Source organism: Marmota marmota, unplaced genomic scaffold (genome assembly GCF_001458135.2).
Source record: "Marmota marmota marmota unplaced genomic scaffold, marMar, whole genome shotgun sequence".
Classification (NCBI taxonomy): Eukaryota; Metazoa; Chordata; class Mammalia; order Rodentia; family Sciuridae; genus Marmota; species Marmota marmota.
Genome location: NW_025999998.1, coordinates 21,045,434 through 21,053,702, shown reverse-complemented (window position 1 = coordinate 21,053,702; position 8,269 = coordinate 21,045,434).

Here is an 8,269-nt window from a genome sequence, read left to right as displayed (position 1 = left end):
GGACCACTGCCTCTCTTTTATGACATGCTATAGACCCACTTCCCTGGAAGCCAAGAAAAAAGTGGGAATTAACATGCTCCCATCAGTTTGGCCATGATGTCAGCTCTATTCCTTCATTCTGAAAACTTCAGGAGATGAGAGGGGATGGCTTTCCAATTATTTTAAGTCATTTTGTGTAATCTTTAACAAAATGTCAAAACAGAAAGTATTAGTGCAATATCCCAGAAGTCATTTTTATGTGGAGTAGTAGAGGGAACATTATACAATTAAATAGATATTGAAAGACTAAATGCAATTGTCCCTCATTATTGACAGGAAATTGGTTCCAGGACCCCACAGAGAGCAAAATCTGTGGATGCTCAGGACCCTTATATAAAATGGCATATTACTTGCTTATAACCTTCATAACCTAAACACATCATCCTGTATACTTCAGATCATCTCTAGATGACTTACAATCCCTAATACAATGTAAATGCCATGTAAGTTGGCATTACAATGTATTATTTAAGAAATAATGGTAAAGAGGGGAAGTCCATACATGTTAAGTCCAGTCAAAATTTTTCAGATGTTTTTAATTTGTAATTCATTGTATCCTCAGATGTGGAACTCATGGATATGAAGGGTCAACAGTATACAAATGGGCAATGGACAGACCATACATAAAAACAGAACTTTGATCCACAACCTGCAGCAACCTGCTTAGGAAACCAACATTTATAATAAGCAGCTTGGGAAGCCAGTCATTAAGACTTGTGGAAATCAGGCCACTATCTCTAGAAACACCAGAAAGCTGATCAATAACTTCTATGGCAATCAGCCCCGAATGGCCAGGACTTTGTTAACAACTGACACATTTTTTTTGCCCCCAACTTAGGGCTAACCAGAAAAAGTCAAAGATGCACCCTAACCAATCACATAGAATATCCTACTTGTAATTAACATGCCTACAGCTTCCCTATGCCAGCAGCCCCCAATCAAGGTGGACGTTCTTACCTTTATTAAGCTTTCCCACTCCCCCAAGTGCCTTTGATTCTCTGCCAAAATATAAGTGCAAATGGAAAGTGGCTGACTCTCACTATAGCAAGCTGTGAATACTCTGCTTTTAGTTGGTCTTCATTTGCTTCCACACTATGGATGAATTGGGAAAATGCACGACCAACTTGTGGAAGAATTCATAAAAGCCAAAGGAGCTTAGAAATTACAAAGTGTATGTCATGAAACTTACACCTAAATATGACATACAAGGTAATAAACCCACCTAAACTTTACAAAGAACTCCTGGGAGAATCACTACAGCAGCTCTTTTTAAATGTACATTCAAGCAATTTTAGTACTGTATGCCATCAATAAATTTCTAATAAGCATTCCCAAAATGTACTTATTTATATATGTTGTACACATAGTAAATTTGTAAGATTTAAAAGATGATACAAAGTGAAAGAAAATTCCTTACATACATTCTGTGAATCATGATGACTTCATACATCAGGAGCTAATACCTTTGTTTTTGTTGTAAGTTTGCAAGTTCAAAAGCCTTCTTCATAATTTTTATACTTTATGTATATTATGGTTTAGAAATGAGAAGTCCCCCAAAATCTTCTGTATGAATGCAGGGGTATTCATAGGTAGAATGATTGAATTATAAGAGCTGTAATCTAATCAGTTCATCCTCATTTGAAAGGACTGACTGGTAACTATAGGCAGGTGGGGCATGACTAGAAGAGATGGTCACTAAGGGCACACTCTGTAAGGGTCGTCGGGTCCCTTGTCCCCGCTTTCTCTCTCTCCTTCCTGCCCCACCATGACCTGAGCTTCTTTTCTCTTTCGGGCCCTTGCACCAAGATCTGCTGCCTCATCTTTGGATCCAGGGCAATGGAGATAACCATCTGTGGACAAGACCTCTGAAACCATGAACTCTAAATAAACTTCTCCTCTAAGTTGTTCTTGTAAGGTGTTTTGGTCCGAGGGACAAAAAAATAAAAAAATAAAAATAAAGCTGCTAAAACAATGTCCAAGAATTAAATAATCAGTCATTCTTTTTATCTCTTTAGTGGCTCTTCATGGACCCAAATTAGAAATGGGTAAAATGTCAGCTCCTCCATTTCCTTGATGTTTGCTGTTTGCCTGTTCTTACATCATCACTATTATCATATTTTCAGTGGAATCTTTGCAAGAATCATTTTAGTTCACTTGCTATCTAAAAGTTTAGATGTAAACGCATAATATCATCCTGTAAAACCACTTAAAAAGTTGGCTGTAAAAAGTGTTAGTGTGTTAAAAGTAAACAAATGGTCAACCTTCTATCAATAAAACTTTTTCTTTCTTTCTTTCTTTCTTTCTTTCTTTTTTTTTTTTTTTTTTTTTTTTGTGTGTGTGTGTGTGTCAATGTGTCTTGTTTGGGGATGGAATCCAGGGACTGACTCAGGCAATTAGGCAATTAGGCTGGTGCTCTACCTCTGAGCTACAACCTCAGCCCCAGCATTGCCTCTTTTGCGGAACACTCTGAAATAAAAGATACTAGTGTTAACCAATAAATTAAATAATAGCAAACAATTTATTTCTTATTTTAGGTAATATATTACTGGAATTAAAAGATTAGTAAATAGAAGCTCTACTATTTTTCTCCCGCTGTGGAGACATGCTTTGGAAACTACACAATCTACCATATTTCCCTGAGTTTACTAATGAACCCATTCTTCTTTTTTCTGTTCGCTTTTCCTTTCATTTTTTTTCCTTTTTTTCCCTTTCTTCACCAAGTAAAGGTGAAAATGAAATGAGATGCACAGTGAGCCTACATTTTCTTAGTTTAAATTCATATTAGAGACAAGATCTTGCAAAACACTTTTAAACTACTGGCCAAAGCTGTGGGCAGCAGGGTCAACCTGAAGATCAAAATCATAGAGCACACATGTTCAAATATTTGTTACCCCAGTTTCCCTGCTTTTCTTCTTTGAAAACTGGCAGCTCCAGGGTTCTATGCATTTAGAGATTTAGATCATGTTAAATCAGCCCAATTGTAAACACATTAGCTGCTTTTTATATTACCCAAGAGGAGACATGTCAACTAGATGTGCTGATATATCTAAGTTCAAATTTTCCAGTTGCTTATATTTCAGGAGCCACGCTTGCAATTTTCTTCATTACTCATTAGTGATTTAAACTTCCCTTCTTTCTTTCTCTGGGTAATGACAGAATTCAAACATTAGTATTGCAGACATTCTAGAGACATTCATGTTAGGCCCATCTCTATTACTGAACTTTTAAAAAACTTTCATCTTTTACTTCCCTGATATATTTGTAAAAGTCCCATCATCATTATCTCCCTCTGCTAACAAACTCCATTTGCTTTTTGGCTATTATCTTTTCCTTGTCAGTCATAACTAATGGGAAAGAATCTTGTTTAACTTTTTCCCCATCTATTCTATTCCTGTCATGCTTTTATTTCCCCTACATATAGATCTTAAAATAAGTCAAAGAAATCAGTTCATTAAAAAATTATTTGAATGCTTCTCACAGCACACAGGCTTTCATTTGGGTGTCATTTTAGATTCTTCATCTCATTCTTATTCTCCCAATTGGATCTTTCCCCTAGCACAGAACACAAGGTAACTCTTTAAAATGATCTTTCTGAAAGTCTGATACCCTATGTTATGATCTGTAAAACCAATTTGTATGACAGTCAGCTTTGAGTTAGCCATGGTAACTGGGGAAATATTGGCCTGTTATAATTAATTGAAAGCTCTCAAAAGGAGCCAGAATTCAAGTAGGGCACAGCTCTTTACCCTCCACCAACCCCGCTTTAATATTCACATACATATGTGCATTCAGAGGTATCTTCCTAAACTTGTTCATGGGTTTTCCAGGAGGCATGCTAATAAACGTTAAATTAATTGAAAAGGGAAGATCAGAAGCAATAGCCAAAAAAGGCAGTATGGCCACTGACACAAACTCTTAGAAGAAATTACTTCCAAGAAAGAATGTGTGATTATGGAGGAGGAGAGAAGATAAAGTTCAATTTCTACTGGATTCCCTTCTTTATCAATTTAGTATTACAGAAAGGATGTATTTTCTTTCCTTTATTTTTGTATATGTAGTGGGGCAGGAACTGGGGAATGAACCCAGTGGTGCTCTACCACTGAGCTACACTCCAACCCTTTTCATTTGGGGGAGGGGTGAAACTACATGTTGTTTCTTATTGGCACAGCATTATAGTTATACATAATAGTGGGATTCATTATGCCATATTCATACATGCACATGACATAATTTGATCAATCTCATTCCCCAGGACTTCCCCTTTCCCTCTTCTCCTCTCTCCCCCAGTCCTCTGGCTCTGCTCTGTCCCCTTTTTAAATTTTTTTTAAATTTTATGACAGTGCCTCTCTAAATTTCTCAGGCTGGCCTCGAACTTGCAATCTTCTGCCTCAACCTTCCAAGTAGCTGGGATTACAAGCATGCACCATCACTGCCAGCTAGAAAGTATGTATAATTTAAAATAATATAAAGAAAAAAGAAAAAGGCATATGAAAAAAATCTGTGAAAGTGTTAATTACCTTTACAACAATTATGTTAGAATATATTCAAATCATTAGCTATTTCCAATAAAGAATATACTGCTGTGTGACTACACACAATCCACATTAAGGGATTAGGACCCATGGGACAGCAAGGAACTGCAAGTAGCTCAAGTAGGTGACAGTGGAGCTGGGATTGGAGATAGAAAAAGGAAAGCTAAAATAACCAAAATGAACCTGTGCCAAATTTGTGGGCCTTGGACATTTTGTGAAGTTCCTAGTCTCTAAGTGGCTTGACATTTGCCACCAACTATGCTTCCTCATTGTCACCCAAAATACATGTCATTTCCTGGACTGCCTTCCCTGCATCAAAGGAGACAGGTATTTGTAGCAAGCCTCAGGTATGTGTTAATGCTGGTGTTCATGAGCCTCTGCACATTCATGGAATTAAAGTTGGAATGCTCCTAGTTCCCTTGTTAATCTTTTATGGACAATTGGTATAATCACCAATATCACAGAAGAAATTTTATTTTATGGTCCCCCTAAATATGATTATTCTTTCTTGGGGAAATTTTACAAAGTAAATTTGAGTGGAGGAGACAATGGGGAAGGAGGAGAGGCACTCTCCTGTTGATAACTAATTTTTTGGTAAACATTCTTCATCTTATTTGGACATAGTTCACAGATGAAATTTTTTGTGCATATATATTTCTATAAAATAACAAGAATGAAGCCCAAATCAAAGAGGGAAATATCTCCTGCTTCACTTAAAAAAATTTTCCAGCAATTCTGTAAATTCATTTTTAAAATGACATCTTTATTTTGATTGAGTGACAAATAACATCTTACAAATTAAAGCAGAAATTTGTATATATGCTCCCAGGATTAAACTGTTCAGGATAAAACATTTGAAAAGGAAAATATATATATATACCTCAGCCCCTTGCTGCTTACTAATACTGTGGTTAAGCTTGCCAGAGATGTCCCTTAACGTTCTCAGGTAACAGAGGGGAAGTGACACAGAAGAACCATCTGAAAAGATGAGTAGAAAAGTGAGGGGCTACCCTGAGGGATTAAAAAAAAAACAGAAACTGGAGCAATGTCATCCTAGCCACAGTTGAGGAAGACACTCAGATGATTAGCACAAGATTGAAAGCAAAAGTGACAGGAAGGACTGGGAGGTAGCAATACATGATGATGGTTAGAGTTGAGACCACTTGAGGAGTAAAAATAACTGCAATGGAGTCCTGAGCACCAAGTTAAAAATAGCCATGGCAGGGGCAGGTGTGTGCCTTCATTCCCTCTCTTGATAAATAAGGCAACATACACCACACCAAGCATTTCATTTAATCCTTACAAGTAGACAAGTTTAATAGCCCCATTTTAAAGATAAGAAAAATAAAACCAGAGAAGTCTACTAGCCATAACTTAGTTTGTTGATAAGGACAAACTCAGGAAAGACCCCCTTCTATAACATCTGTTTTTCCTTCCCTGCCTCTTGACAATACCTGAGGCAGATTCTTTAGTTTTCCAGTCTTTCTTAGGCATTAAAAGAGTATCATTTTCACCTGTTAAATCCAATCCACTCTATTCCCCTACCTGGGAGGTTGAGGGCAAGAAGATGGCAAGTTTGAGGACAACTTAGCATGCAACTTAGCAAGACCCTGTCTAAAAGTGAAAAGAGCTGGGGATGTAACTCAGTGGTAGAGCTGGGTTAACCTCAAGGACCACCACCTCCACAACAAAAAGTGAAAAGAAATCCAATCCAATCCAAACCTCAATGTCCCAATCTCTCAATCAATTAAGAACTCCCTATTCTCCCCCTAATTTGCATCATCCCTGATTTGAACCCTCAAATTCACAGACCATGAGTAAAGAGGTGAGTTGGCATGGTCTCTTTTTGAACTCTGCTTAATCCAAGTACCCACTTATGCATTCTGATGATTTTGTTTCCTCCAAGGTTAAGAGCAGTAGGTAGATGCAATTTCAGGTTGGTGTCTTTTACTTCACCTCAGTGCCTCCCCTCCCACCCCAACCCCCATGGAATCTCTTCCTGTTAGGATCCTATGATTCCAGCAAACATCTCTCCAGGTAGTTCCAACAGAACCTACTCCTGGCTGTCCTGCTTCAGTGAACTTGGCTTTCAGGAAGCACTATAAATGGTTTTTTCCAGGAAACAATTGAAGTTCAGGTCTCTCCCAGATGTAGCCAATGTACCCTTAAAGTATGGTCTGAGACAGAGGCTGGCATGCAGGTCACGATCTTTGGGTCATGATCCCAGGCAAAGGAGAGAGAAACAGCAGGATACAATCAGGTATGCTTTAGGAAGCTGGCCCCAATGAGGGACAGAGTGGTTATCCTGTTAGGACTATGAACCTTTATAAACAGTATCAGAACTGGAGTGGATAGGTGGAGGAGGGATCTGAGGAAAAAAGATATAAGCATTTGTCTGTTACCTCCCATCCCTGGTTGGCAAAGTGAGGCCCCTCTGTTTTTCACTCCCCTCAATTCCAAGTCAAGAATAAATTAATCCAGTGTCATTCTATCAGAGAAACTCCAGACCAGGAAGACAAAGCTATGCCATGTGGGCCTAAGGCCAGGTCCTGTCTTCTCATTGTATCAGTAGGTGACAGCCTCAGGAACTATACTAATAGGGAGGTGGCCAGGCAATTTTAACATGATATGCAGGAAGCACCTGGCACACTTTTTCTACTGCCATTTCTCCTTTCCTAGCTGTTAGAGGATAATTGCTAAGTGCTTGCCTAGCATGCCCAAGGCCCAGGTTCTGTCCTCAGCATGACAAAAAAAAAAAAAAAGATAATTTCTTTTAAAAATATGTAAAATCATGTTTCTCAAGCAAAGATAAGATGAACATACATCATGCATCGAGGTTATCTTAAATTCATGGATTAATGAGGGAACCATTAAGATGTTAGTCCCAGTTCAAAGGAGAATACAAAGAACAGACACATATTTCTGTCCTTGAAAAGAGCGAAATGAAAAGACATTTGCTTAATAGATATAAAACTGGTTCATTTGGAAGAAAAAAAGGGAGGAATCGATTGCATTTCCATTAGACAAAATTCACTTGCATCTCTGTGGATAGAAATAATTTGCATTACTATCAGTTTTCTCAATTGACAGAGTTGTAAATTAACTCATAAAAAATGGAAAGTGCAGATCCTAGAGAATTATAAAACCTGGAGAGCATTATGGATGATGTGTACCTTTCCATTAGAAAAGATCCAGTTATCTTTTTGTCCACTTTGAAGTCTTTCACAGTTTTTCCTGACAAGGTCATCATGAAGACTCTAGTATTTATTTTCCCATATGCCCATCAGACATTATTCCAGGAATTCACCTGTGAGTTCACCCAAACAACTAAAGGGCAAAACGTTAGTCGGGGGTCAATAAACTATGACAGGTCAAATCTGCAAAGTGTGCTTTTAAGAAAAAAATTTTACTGGCATACAGCTACAGTTACGTACTGTGACTCCTTTCATTCTGCCACAGCAGAACTGAGCAGTTGCAACACAGATCCTGTGGCCTGCAATACCTAAAATATTTACTATTTGGCTCTCCACGGAAAAAGTTTGCTTAGTTCTGCTCTGGGTCATCAAGCAAACAGCAAGATTGTGAAATGCTGGTTTTCCTTTACATCAGATGGCTCCTGTCTGTAACAATAGTTTTCCAGGAATTGGGGCCAAAAAGGAAGTGCAGGAGCAATGCCTGGGCATATTCTAATCCTGCTC